Source organism: Eurytemora carolleeae, unplaced genomic scaffold (genome assembly GCF_000591075.1).
Source record: "Eurytemora carolleeae unplaced genomic scaffold, Eaff_2.0 scaffold57, whole genome shotgun sequence".
NCBI classification, from domain to species: domain Eukaryota; kingdom Metazoa; phylum Arthropoda; class Copepoda; order Calanoida; family Temoridae; genus Eurytemora; species Eurytemora carolleeae.
The window spans coordinates 301,072-315,613 of record NW_019396351.1 but is presented as its reverse complement, the minus strand read 5'-3'; the positions used below and the strand labels follow the sequence as shown (position 1 = coordinate 315,613).

Below are 14,542 nucleotides of genomic sequence, written 5' to 3'. Positions count from 1 at the left end.
TGTCTATCCTGTCTATCCTGTCTATCCTGTCTATCCTGTCTATCCTGTCTACCCTGTCTATTCTGTCTATCCTGTCTATCCTGTAAGTGTACTGAAAATTACAAGTCGCCAAGTCAATTCAAAGATAAAGAATCTCTATTATATGAAAATATTAACGAAAAATATATTTTGTTAAAATGATCTTTGCCATATATTTTACAAACATGCACTGGTTATTCTATGATTAAATGTAGAATATAATATGTCCCTTCTTTCTAAAAAAGCTCAATTTTAAAAAAATGTTTTCTTGTAAAAATATTGTGAATAATTTGATAAGTTATTCATGCAATTGAATTGTTTGCTTTACAATAGTGGGAGTATACCAACTAAACGGATATAGCATTTTTCTCCTTCCCGCCCTGTATGTATACATTTACTATGAATAAACAGGGTGTCCCAATATTCTTACAATTTTTCACGTCATACTAAAGTAAATCTTATATTTTTGTTATTAAAAAGCTATTGAACTGAGAAAAAGAAAAATGTTTTGAATTGCTAATTCTTGTGCGTAACATCAGAACTAGAGTAGAAATTGAATTTGAACTTCTTCTCCTGGTTAGTTTGCAGTGTTTTACAACACACCCTTTCATCCCTCTATCCTTTCTATCAACACAGATAGAAAGGATAGGAAGATATTACGCACTGTAAACTTTAACCGCATGAGTTTAGTAAAAACAGAATGCACACTGATAAAAAGTACGATCATAATAAAATTACCAAGTGTCAAATGTCCCAGACACCCGGGAATACTTGAGTGTTTTTATTTTTCAGAATATCCCTCTCCCAGATTAATTTCGCTGTTATTATTGTGTTTAATTACCCCACACATTAAATAACAGGGCAGCTGGTACATGGAGAAAATATATAACCCTGCTAACAATATAAAACATGAGGAAACTCTGCAAAAAGCACGTCATAATCTAGCAAGATCGTGGGGGGGGGGTTGAATTGCAAAATATTTTGCAGAAAAGAGAAAAGGTAGCAGGTGCTAATCTTGAATAAAAAAATGGTTTTTATATTTCTCTAATCGATTTTTGATTAGTTTGGATTTTCAAATAGAATTTTTTAAACTACGATTTTTACTAAACCTCTTTTTAGAAAACTTAGTAAACATATTCCTTTAAAATATGTCTTGATTTTTCTCAATTTATTATAAAATTATCAATACTTTCTATGTCAATGGGACTGTAAAATGAAATTTGAACTGACTCCTAATGATAAATAGATTCAGAATGATATCCTTAAAAGGGCGCGCTATTGTGAATCGGGCATTGCCATCTTTGCATAAAGGGCCACTTGAAAATGCGTTTACTGTCCCTTTAATTGTTTTCAATGTTCTCAATAAAATGTTCATAAATTCTATGAATTCGTCACAAATCTTTTAATGTAAACGTAATTTCAAGTGACCTTCTTTATTTACAAAGGTATCCTTACAAGCTAATTTGCCTGTAAAGCATGAATTATATATCCATGTGTTTATTTTTGAAAACTGTTTATTTGTCGTTTCTCTGCTAAAAATACATGCACATTTTTTGCTTCAGAAACTAAAAAGAAGTTATCAGAATTAAACACTTTTCAAGCCAGGAAATCGAATCGACGCTTCACGTTATTGATCAGATGAAGGTTTAAGACTGAAATAATTACGATAAAGAATATTTATGTTTTTTAATTGGCAGTTTACAAAAACTATTATTTTTAAGAGAAGCGATCGATATAAAATATGTTTGGGTTAAAAAGATTATATTGTAGACATAATTAAGAAAAATAGGACGATTAGTATGACAAAGCAACCATTGTGTCTGAAACATAATAACCAAAAATCTACTAAATATATGAGAATTTGGGCCGATGAATACAGGGGTGCCCTCGTCAATATATTCGATATTTAAACCTTGTTGGGGCAAGAATTTTACTCATTTAATATATNGAACAATAACTAGACAAGAACAAGAACTAGAAATGAAAAAGTACTATACAAGAACAAGAACTCGACAAGAACAAGAACTAGACAAGAACAAGAACTAGACAATTCCAACACATATTAAAAAAAAATGTCTTCGATTTTGAAAAATAAATAAAAGTCAAGTTTGTATGAAAATATAAATTACGACGCTCTTTGCTTTCTATTATATAGTCTATACAGTCTAGTTCCTTGAAAATTGATTGAGATATTTTTATGTTTAAAAATCTAACTGGAACAATTCTAAATATCTCAGTCAGTTTAAAAGGTCCAAAAGAGACAGACCAGATTTTGGAAATCCAAGAATTATAGGGTAAATAATGTTAATTGTTTTTAGTAAGTTTTAATACGATAATCTGATTTTTCGAATCAATGCCGCGTTCAAAGACGATTTAACTTAATTACCATGTGTAATGGGGCACCCTGTAGTACAAGAAGAAGGTGGAGGGGGTGGGGGTCTCGTAGGATGACATGAATGCCTGTAAAGATTGAGAAATGATGATGCAACCTGACTTAAATAGTTTAAGCCGAGCCTAGAATCTTTAAAATGCAAAAAGAGAAAAATTGTTTCTCTCAAACTCATAAATATCAGCTGATTAGACACTCTCTTGGTTAATAAATAAACTTTCTTGGCTAATTAGTATAACTTTCTTGGCTTATCAAAATCAGCCCCGGCTATTTATCTGATTAGAATCTAATATTGCTGATTAAATCTTGAGAAAGATGACAAAGTACACAGGATATGCATTGATAGTTCACATTCCTTGCTAATTATACTTTCTCGTTCTAATCAATAGAATAATAGAATTTAACTTTTAAAACCAACAAGATTTTGAATTTTTTCCTGTCCTCCCAACTTCAGGATTTGTTTAAACCTCCCCCCCCCTCCCTCGACCTGGATTATGCTTTAAAAAAAACAACGTTTTCTTGCATGACTAGTTTTTATATTCTCATATTTCAATTTGTCTGGTAGATTTCTCCACACAGCTTGGCGGATTTTTTCTTCCGGTCTCGGCGTTAAAGATGGAGGGAGGGTGTGAAGAGGGGTAGAATGCGGATAGTTAAGAGGATTTATGTTAAACCTTGAGAGCAATTTTCTAAACTTTATGGACGCTACATTTCAAAATGTAAGTTCTTGACCTAATTTCAAATCTTATTTATCACCTTAATAAACTTTGCTTTTCGCTCTAGAGTCAAGTACAGTTATTTAAAGTAAAGTTCATTGAACATGTATTCTGTTGCATGTTATATGCAGTTTAAAATATGCTTAAATACTACTTTAGTTTTTTATGACGTATATAAAATATGTTTTGTAACACTTAATTCATTATCGGGATGATGCAATTTTGTCCCGGAAGAATGCAATATATATATGGTAGAGAATACTCCGGGAGTAGGATGCATGGTGCACTCTAAGTATATTTTGTTGATGGATGCAAGAAATAATACATATACAATGAAGTGATAGATATACGGAGTGCAGTGATATGTCTGTATGATTTGTGGGATGATTGAGTGAATATATCTTTCTTCATTTTTTACTTCAACTCTTTTATCGATAGAGTGGAGGGGGGTTGGGGGGGGGGGGGAGTCTGTTGTTGTAGGGGCCTAATAAAGTTACATAAACATAAAATTGATGAAATTAATGATATAGAAAGATATATAATGCTTAATAGGAGAGGGATATCCCCTTGTTGACAAATTGACCGAGACGATTATAAAGATTTGTATATTTGTGGTTGACAAAATAGAGATGGTGTATGTTTGCAGACTATACCAGGTTGACAAAAAGTGTTCTTAAATACAATTCTTACATTTAAAATTTCTTGTTTGAATATGATGTTTAAAATATCAGCAGCGTCATAATTTAGTCCTTTTAATCTCATGATGATTGATTTTGCCGATGAATAATAGAAATTGGTTGACAGTTATTGATGATTGTAGCAGATTAGTCTGCAACTATGCTACTAATGGTTTTCTCGATATTCGTACAAATTGGGCTTTTTAACATAAACCATCAGGGACAAAATAATCTTAGATATAATAAACATTTCGATTTTCGTTTCTTAGAAAACAACTAGATAGAACATAAAACAAAAGACAAAAATAAGAAAAGTAAATAAAACAAGAGAAATATTACAAGAAGAAGAATAGTAGTAAACAGAACAAGAACAAGTAATAAACCAGGATAAAAAATAGACACGATTTAAATACTAGACAAGAATAATAACTAGACAAGAACAAGAACTAGAGATGAAAAAGTACTATACAAGAACAAGAACTCGACAAGAACAAGAACTAGACAAGAACAAGAACTAGACAAGAACAAGAACTAGAAATGAAAAAGTACTATACAAGAACAAGAACTCGACAAGAACAAGAACTAGACAAGAACAAGAACTAGACAAGAACAAGAACTAGAGATGAGGAGGAACTAAACAAAACAAGAACTAGACAAGAACAAAAACTAGAGATGAACAGGAACTAGCCAAGAACAATAATTAGAAAAGAAAAAGAACCAGATAAGAACAAGAAATAGACAAGATCAAGAGCCAGACAAAAACAATAACTAGAGATTAACAAGAACTAGACAGGAATAATTTAACCAGACAAGAACAAGAACTAGAGATGAACAGGAACAAACAAAACAAGAACTAGACAAGAACAAAAACTAGAGATGAACAGAACTAGACAAGAACGAGAACTAGAAAAGTAGAAGCACCAGACAAGAACAAAAACTAGACAAAAACAAGTACTAGACAAAAACAAGAACTAGACAAGAACAAGAACTGGACAAGAACAAGAACAAGAAATAGCCGGGAACAATATCCAGACAATAACAAGAACTAAACAAAAACAAGTTCTAGACAAAAACAAGATCTAGACAAAACTAGAACCAGACAAGAACAAGAACTAGACAAGAATAATCACCAGATACGAACAAGAACTAAAGATGAAAAAAACTAAAGAAGAATAAGAACTTAACAAGAAATAGACAAGATCAAGAAGTAGACATAAATAAGAACTAGACAAGAATAATAACTAGACAAGAAAAAGAACTAGACAAGAATAATAACTAGACAATTATTTTTGATCTAATCCTCCCTGGCGGATATATTTTTGATCTAATCCTCCCTGGCGGATATATTTTTGATATAATCCCCCCTGGCGGATATATTTTTGATCTAATCCTCCCTGGCGGATATATTTTTGATCTAATCCTCCCTGGCGAATATATTTTTGATCTAATCCTCCATGGCGGATATATTTTCTTATCATTCCTAAAGGTACTTTAAACCGTAGAGGAATTTCAACTGGTTATCAATAAAATAAAATTGGAAGATATCTTTGCAGCTAAATTGGACAGATTTAAAAAATAGAATATCGAAGATTTTATACTTTTTATATTATCAGTATAATCTTCATTTGATTGTGAATGGAAACCTATGAGTATATGCAAGTATAGAATTATTATCTATTATTAATATTGAATGATCAGACACCTTTTTATAGAGAAATATCATCATATATATTCCATATATACATATTCTGTATCTGTATTCTGTATTGGGTTAACTTAATAATAATTTACACCAACCAGGAATAGATTCGATGGACTCGGAGAATCACAGGCATAATGTTGAATATATTCGACAAATTAAATATCATTGGCTTTTCAGAAATGGAAAAAAACAGAAAAAAAAGTATCTTTTAAAATCGTTTCCGACGTTATTGATTTATTTATTTATAATTGTATGTACATAATAACTCGTTAAAAAAAAAATCTTGTGATAAATTCATATTTTCAACAATCTTGTAAACCATATAAACAATGATACTCAAATAAATATCTAGATTTTAAAAAAAACTTAATAATCTTAATATATTACCCCACACTCCACAGTATATATTTTCCAATGCAGTACATTAATATATATTGTACAATGCAGTACATTAAAATGTATTGTACAATGCAGTACATTAAAATATATTTTCCAATGCAGTACACTAATATATACTGTGCAATGCAGTACATTAAAATATATTGTACAATGCAGCTTACTTTAAAATATATTGTAAAATGCAGTACATCAATATATATTGTACAATGCAGCTTACATTAACATAAATTGTGCAATGCAGCTAAAATTGAAATAATTGTACAATGCAGTACATTAACATATATTGTACAATGCAGCTAACATTAAAATATATTTTACAATGCAGTACACTAAAATGTATTGTACAATGCAGCTTACATTAAAATATATTGTACAAAGCAGTACATTAAAATATATTGTACAAGGCGGTACATTAATATATATTGTAAAATGCAGTACATTGATATATTGTACAATGCAGTACATTAATATATATTGTACAATGCAGTACATTGATATATTGTACAATGCAGCACATTAAAATATATTGTACAATGCAGTACGTTAATACATCTATATATAAATTTAGCTTGTCTGTCTGTCTGTCTGTTTGTTTGTTTGTATCCAATAAACGTTATACGGCTGAACCGATCGGGCCCAAATTTTTTGTGGGACATCACGTGACCACAGGGAAGGTTTATGAATGATAAACAAAAAGAACATGTTCACAATTTAAATAGAATATGGGCGCGAAGCGCCTTGAATTTCTAGTACTGTACAATGCAGTACATTAAAATATATTGTACAATGCAGTGCATTAAAATATACTGTAAAATGCAGTATACTAAAAAATATTGTACAATTTAGTACACTGAAATATATTGCACAATGCAGTACACTAAAATATATGGTACAATGTAATGTAGTACATTAATATGTATTGTACAATGCAGTACATCTATAAATATACTTTTCTTGTCTGTCTGTCTGTCCGTTTGTATTCAAAAATTGTCAAAACGCGACTGAACCATTTGGGTCCAACTTTTGTGTGGGACCTCGCATGACCCCAAGGAAGGTTTATGGATGCTCAAAATTACAAAAAGTTGTCTCCAAGTTGATATTTATTGTACAGTGCATTTATGCAGTACATTAATAAAAACAGTGCATTAATACAAGTTTTCATTTAAAAGGAATTCAGGTTTTGACACAAACTCAAATTTTCTTATCCCTGTATCTATACAACCTAATGGCGTAAGCCTTTGATATTTCAAACTTAGATTATCTGATCTAACAGATTTCATAGTTTTAAATGTCTAAGCTTGTCTACGATGTAGGGTTGCAAAGATATAGGGATTATGAAATCATAGTTGGTGGCAAAGACTCATTTCCTTATACTAAAAATAACTTTTAAAGTAAAATCTTTAAGGATAATATGAAGTAGAAAAGAGAAAAATATACTGACGGGGTGTAATTACCCTCCCCCCTTTAAGCGTTGCAATCTGCATGCCTTTGAAATGCATTTTTATCACATGGATTCATAACTTTAAATTCTTTACAAAGATTTACCAGTCCGTTTAAAGAACTAACTATTGGGGTACAATTAGTATATGAAACCTGCAAAAGCTATGATTTTTTTTATTTATATTTCAAAATATGGAAGAGAACACCCTCATGTCTTGTTTAAATGTATTTGTAAAATGTGTATTCATAATTTTTGAATAATAATAATCTCTCTCGCCCCCATTTCCCCTCCCACTCACCTCGAGTCTATTGAACCCTTAAAACCCCCCGCCCTTAAATACCTCATGAGTTCTGATGATAGAGTACAAATATAGTGTTGTAAAAAAAGGATTCAACTGTACGTGTAGATTTAGATCAACTTCAAGCCACTAGACTGAGAGGCGCTAAATTTAGTTAGTTAGTTAGTTAGTTAGTTAGTTAGTTAGTTAGTTAGTAAGTTAGTTAGTTAGTTAGTTAGTTTGTTAGTTAGTTAGTTAGTTAGTTAGTTCGTTACTTAGTTAGTTAGTTAGGTAGTTAGGTAGTTAGTTAGTTACTTACTTACTTACTTACTTAGTTAGTTAGTTAGTTAGTTAGTTAGTTAGTTTGTTAGTTAGTTAGTTACTTAGTTATTAACTTGTTTAGTTAGTTAGTTACTTAGTTAATTAGTTTTAGTGAGCTGGTTAGTTATACTCATAGTCAGTTAATTAGTTTTTCTTCAAGAGATCAAGAGATCAAGAGATCAAGAGATCAAAAGATCAAGAAATCAAGAGATCAAGAGATCAAGAAGTCAAGAAATCAAGAGATCAAGAGATCAAGAAATCAAAATATCCAGGGATCAAGATTTCATAAGGGCAAGACACAAATAGACCATTAATTAATGATCAAAGGATCAAGAGATAAATAGATCCATAGATTAAAAGACAAAAGCCTAGAAGGACGTGCTAGACGTGTTGATTGATTGATTGGTTCTTGGATCTGTGACAATGTATATATATTTATATATTTATATATATACTGTCTCTTTGACTTGATATAATCTTTATAAACATAAGAATTACAGTATATACAGTATAGATATATTCTTTACACATCTACTAGGAATATTGGCTGATGGCAAAAAATCTGTTTAAATAACCTATTGTTATTGAGCTATCAGGCCACATTTAGGAATGTATGTATTAGCTCTCGATAATAAGTGAAAAAAGTAATTTTGTTAAGTTAAAAATGTAATTTTGACTTCATTCACTATTATCCAACTTAATTTTTTATTCCTCGTTTTCTCCAGATATCCTCCCTTATCTCTCGTTTTCTCCAGATATCCTCCCTTATCTCTCGTTTTCTCCAGATATCCTCCCTTATCTCTCGTCCTATCTCTCTTTTTCTCCATATATATATGCCCTTGTCTCTCTTTTTCTACAGATATCAACCCTTATCTCTCTCTTTTACTCCAGATATCTGCCCTTGCGTCTTTTTTCTCCAGATATCCACCCTTATCTCTCTCTTTTTCTCCAGATACCTCCCCTTATCTCCCTTAATCTACAGATATCTTCCCTTATCTCTCTTTTCTCCAGATATTTTCCCTTATCTCTATTTTTCTCCAGATATCCACCCTTATCTCTCTTTTTCTACAGATATCTGCCCTTATCTCCCTTAATCTACAGATATCTGCCCTTGTCTTTCTATTACTCCAGATATCTGCCCTTATCTCTCTTTTTCTATAGATATCTACCCTTGTCTCTCTTTTCTACAGATATCTGCCCTTATCTCTCGTTTTCTCCAGATATCCTCCCTTATCCCTCCTTTTCTACAGTCATCTGTCCCTATCTCTCTTTTTCTCCATATATATGCCCTTGTCTCTCTTTTTCTACAGATATCAACCCTTATCTCTCTCTTTTACTCCAGATATCTGCCCTTGCGTCTTTTTTCTCCAGATATCCACCCTTATCTCTCTCTTTTTCTCCAGATACCTCCCCTTATCTCCCTTAATCTACAGATATCTTCCCTTATCTCTCTTTTCTCCAGATATTTTCCCTTATCTCTATTTTTCTCCAGATATCCACCCTTATCTCTCTTTTTCTACAGATATCTGCCCTTATCTCCCTTAATCTACAGATATCTGCCCTTGTCTTTCTATTACTCCAGATATCTGCCCTTATCTCTCTTTTTCTATAGATATCTACCCTTGTCTCTCTTTTCTACAGATATCTGCCCTTGTCTCTCTTTTTTTAAAGATATCTGCCCTTGTCTCTCTTTTTCTACAGATATCTGCCCTTATCTCCCTTAATCTACAGATATCTGCCCTTGTCTGTCTTTTACTCCAGATATCTTCCCTTATTTCTCTTCTACAGATATCTGCCCTTGTCTCTCCTTTTCTCTATATATATGCCCTTGTCTCTCCTTTTCTCTAGATTGAGCCCTTGTCTCTCCTTTTCTCTATTTATATGCCCTTGTCTCTTTTTTTCTCTAGATATCAGCCCTTGTCTCTCCTTTTCTCATTATATGCCCTTGTCTCTCTTTTTCTCCAGATATCTGCCCTTATCTCTTTCTTTTTTAACATATATCTGCCCTTGTCTCTCCTTTTCTCCACCCGTTTTGTTGTTTCTTTATATTTTCTGAATCCTACAAAACCTTGAATATAATAGCTCCAAGAATAATGAGTCTACAAGATTAGGATTCATAGAATGATTTGCATTCAGCCAACATGTCAATTATCAGTGACTGTTATAGTGTTCAGCCAAAAAACAAAACACAGAGGAATTTGCTAGTTCAAGTTCTTTATGATGGATATTTTTAGTCAATAGTTAGAGTATTTAACATTTTAATTCGAGGTACTCGTATTAGATTGATCAGCATCAATCTATACTGTTGTAACGTTCTTTTTAAAGATAACAAGATATCTGTAAACACAATGTTTACCAAATACTAAAATGAATGAATTAAAATTGATGAATAATATTTTTGCCTGAATGGACAGGAAAACTAGAGAAGTAACGTCTGGATATTATTACAAATATTGCTTTAGGCAGATTTTTAGTTGTTAAACCACTTTTTTCCTGTTATACGCGCAAGTTTTATTTTCTTATTTTTTTCATTTTGTTTGTATGTTTCTCTATGTTGTCTGTATGTTTCTCTATGTTGTCTACATGTTTCTCTATGTTGTCTGCATGTTTCTCTATGTTGTCTGTATGTTTCTCTATGTTGTCTGTATGTTTCTCTATGTTGTCTGTATGTTTCTCTATGGTGTCTGTTGTTTCTCTATGTGTCAGTATGTTTCTCTATGTTGTCTGTATGTTTTTGCCTTATTTTCTATAGTTTTCTCTATGTTGTCTGATGTTTCTCTATGTTATCTGTATGTTTCTATCTGTTGTTTGCATGTTTCTCTATGTTGTTTATAATGTTTCTCTATATTATCTGTTGTTTGTATGTTTCTCTATGTTGTCTATATGTTTCTCTATATTATTTGTTGTCTGATGTTTCTCTTCGTTATCTGTATATGTTTCTATCTGTTGTTTGCATGTTTCTCTATGTTGTTTATAATGTTTCTCTATATTATCTGTTGTTTGTATGTTTCTCTGTGTTGTCTATATGTTTCTCTATATTATTTGTTGTCTGTATGTTTCTCTATATTGTCTATATGTTTTCCTATATTATCTGTATGTTTATCTATGTTGTCGGTGCTGGCTGAACATTTTTCCACTTAGTTTTTAAATGCTATTTTCTTGTCATTTGGGGCGATTTATTCTAAAATCGCGTACTTATAACATACATACATACAAACATTACATATTATTACATTATACAATGCACATTTTCGTCTTTTAACTGAACGTTTTTAGCGCTGTTCGCATGTTTTTTGTTTGTTTTCTGAACGGTTCTGTGCATTTCTCCGAGTTATCTGAACGTTTCTCTAGTTTCTAACAATTTTCTAAAACTAAAACTAGTTTTTCAAACTTGTCAAAAAATTATGAAAAGTGCGGATATATGCTGATGCAAATAAAAAAAACAAGTTTTGATAAAGCTTAAATTTTATTTTAGATATATGATAACACATTATATTATAACTTTAATACAATATAAAAGCTTTTACAATTTTTACGTATACTTTACATAAAGAAGTTCGAATAATCATGTTATGTGTAGAAATAAAAACAGAAATTATTTTTGTTTCATATTTAACAATTTTAACATCCAAAAAAAATATTAAATTTTCACAGCTTGGGTTAAACTCCTATACCCTATTTATATTTAGCTAAGGTAAAAAATACGGATTTCTGTACTCAAACTTCGTTCCCAGAGCCCAAAACTTAAGACAGGGTATCGTTATGAAAACCAGTTTTAAAATCCGGGTTTCACAAATGGGGTTGGGCAGTTTTGTGAATATCAATATTTTTGTAATCAAATATTTTTTTCAGTTTGTTTATATTCTTCATTTTTTCGAATCTCTTAAATCAAAATCTACAACAAATGTTAAGACCCCAAAAAGGAAACTAGGGAGTTTCGTTCAACGATACTCTTTTAAATTTCGGGCTCTGTTTTTTTCCCCATATATGAGCAGTCTACATAGCTAGATTATAACACTGTGAGCTCTGGTTAATTACCAGGCCGACTTTTAAGCAGTTAGAGCAGGCTGTACAGTACAGCTACAGACTATGAAAGGCAACACGGGACGGTTATACATCTAGTAAGATTCTAGTGATAAAGTATATAAGTATATGGAAGGCCAAATTATCCTAGTCCTGTGTAAAGACATTAGATGACTTTTCTTGTCTGAAGAAATATCTAAATTAGATTCAGTTCTTGGCCTGAATACAATACACACTTTACCCCTTATAGATTAGAGATATTAGGTATTTTTGGAAAACATTTAGCTTACATTCGAATTTATTTAACCAACTTTTATTCCTAAGATATCCATTTGTAGATAATTTATTAATTAAACTATAATCATTGTTTTTGTATTTACCGTATTTACTGCAATCAGTGTATACAAATATTAAGCTGTTAAAGGAACTGCCTCGAGTAAGAACGGTTGAACGAAAAATAGGTTTTTTTGTCTGAATAATAATTTCCTATATAATAAGTTACTCGCTTAATTATGTTAATTGCTGAGATAAAGGGTAAAAGGGTCACTTTTTTATAGGGTCACTTGAACCATTTAAAGAAAATATACTCCTAATTCTTATCGAAGATAGTGTGTAAGGATGATTTAGAAAAGAGTGACAATTTATTTTGTCTCTAAGCATTTGAAATCCCCCCCCATAGAACTCAGAGCTATAACACTTTTCAAATCTGAAACTGAAGAGTGAAGAGCATAAAAAAATTAGTTTGCTGTTTTATTCTTCCAGTTTAGTTTGAAGGAGAGATAAAGTAATACTTGCTAGGTAATTGGACTGTATGTGTACCTTTAAAGTATCCAAAAAGTTTTGAATTTACAAGTCCAATTTTGCACAAACACCCCCCCCCCCTAGGAGAACTTAAAGGGTGGGGCAAAAAATAATTTGCGCTTCGCGAATGTTTGGCCACCCCCCCCCCATTTATTTCTGTGTACGCCTTTGCCAACCCTAAAAAACATTAGATTTCTACAAGTTTGAAAAACATTGTTTGATTTTAGATAAATAAATTAAATTGTAAACGCTCTTTTTCAGGTATGTTTTGTCTATAAAACTTGAAATATTCAGAGCTGCAGCTGCGTAGATTGTTTAGATAGATTAGTCAGGGTTAACCACAAAACATCAGACAAACCTATGAAGATAATTGAGTCTCATTTCTCCAAGGAACTATCCTTAATATTCTCATCCCTATTTTTGCAAACTGAAGGTGGAAACCCTTGATACGTTTCAAATTTTAACTATTTGATCTATGTTTGAAATATCAAAGCTAGCTCTACGTCAAACAAACAAAGATAAAAATGTTATGCAGAGATCTTAATTTTTTCTTCAGGTCGCGAAATGTAAGAAGTTTCATGTAGTTGTTTAAGACTCATTATTTATCTATGCATGAATATTCAAGAGAGATTATTCCTGGGGCTTTCCTCCCCCCCTCCCCCCCCAGCCAATTAGTGTATTACCTGCATATCTTTTTTTTCAACACGTAAATTTAACATTTTTCATGTTCATGATTTTTTCATTTAAATAAGTATGTTGAATGACTGGTCCTGTATGAGTGCTCATAAATATAAAACATGGTCCATTATACCAGACAAGAAAGACAAGAAAGACAAGCTACGAGTTTAACAAGTCCATGTTGATGAATCTCTTTTAAAAATTGTTAAAATTTCTATTTTTTAAGTATGAAAATATATATGCATATTCAAGCGTAAACCCAGAATCCCAAAACCTTTCTTTAGAATTATTTTTATTGCAACATTGCTACTTAGAGTGGTTTAGAAAAAAACGGTAGGGAAGGGGCGCGTATAGTCATGAATTTATTTTTGTGGAAATACTATCGAATGTTTATGCGTTCAAAGAATACCCGAGTTATCAATATAAACAAACAAATGAAAGGAATGATGATTTGAGGTTTTTTGTTAGAAGCACTTTAGTTATAATACAATTTTCATGTGTTTTTCATGCCTGGGTAAATTAGGAAGAACGGGGGGGGATGAGAGGGGGGTATTTAGGTCATGAAATACTTTTTGATAGGTTTAAAGGGAATAGAAGAAATGGAGAATAAAGTTCTTAAAAAAACTAGGATTGAGGTACACCGTACAATTTTACAGAAATCGTGTTATAAACGCCTGGCTAAATTAGAAAGAAGGGGGGGGGGGGGGTCATGAAACGTATTTCGAAAAGTTTAAAAGAAATAGAAAAAATGGAAGTAAAAATAGAATTCAGGCACAATTTTACTAAACTCGTTTAATGAACGCTTTATATCAATTGTGCCCATAGATAAATAAATAAACATCGATAGCTTATTTACGCAAAATCACCAAGAATTGTACAGTCCGCGAACTCATACTTATAGGGTTCAAAGTGTACTTTAATGATAAGTGGGGTGGTTTGGTGTTTTAATAGAATGTAACTATTTGAACAACAATATTTCACTGAGCAATATATCATATTGACGAGAACTGAAAAAGGACATGAGAAGGACTGAACTAACTTAAATTTCTCTCTACAGAACTCATGTACACCACAAGTACTCAATGACATAAGAACAGCCA

At 31.6% G+C, this 14,542-nt stretch overlaps 1 protein-coding gene across 5 annotated transcripts in view; it reads left to right on the top strand.

The window, feature by feature from the left end:
- LOC111701538 (protein tramtrack, alpha isoform) overlaps positions 1-14,542 on the top strand; it is an 85,288-nt gene that overhangs the window by 20,011 nt on the left and 50,735 nt on the right. The window lies entirely within an intron of this gene.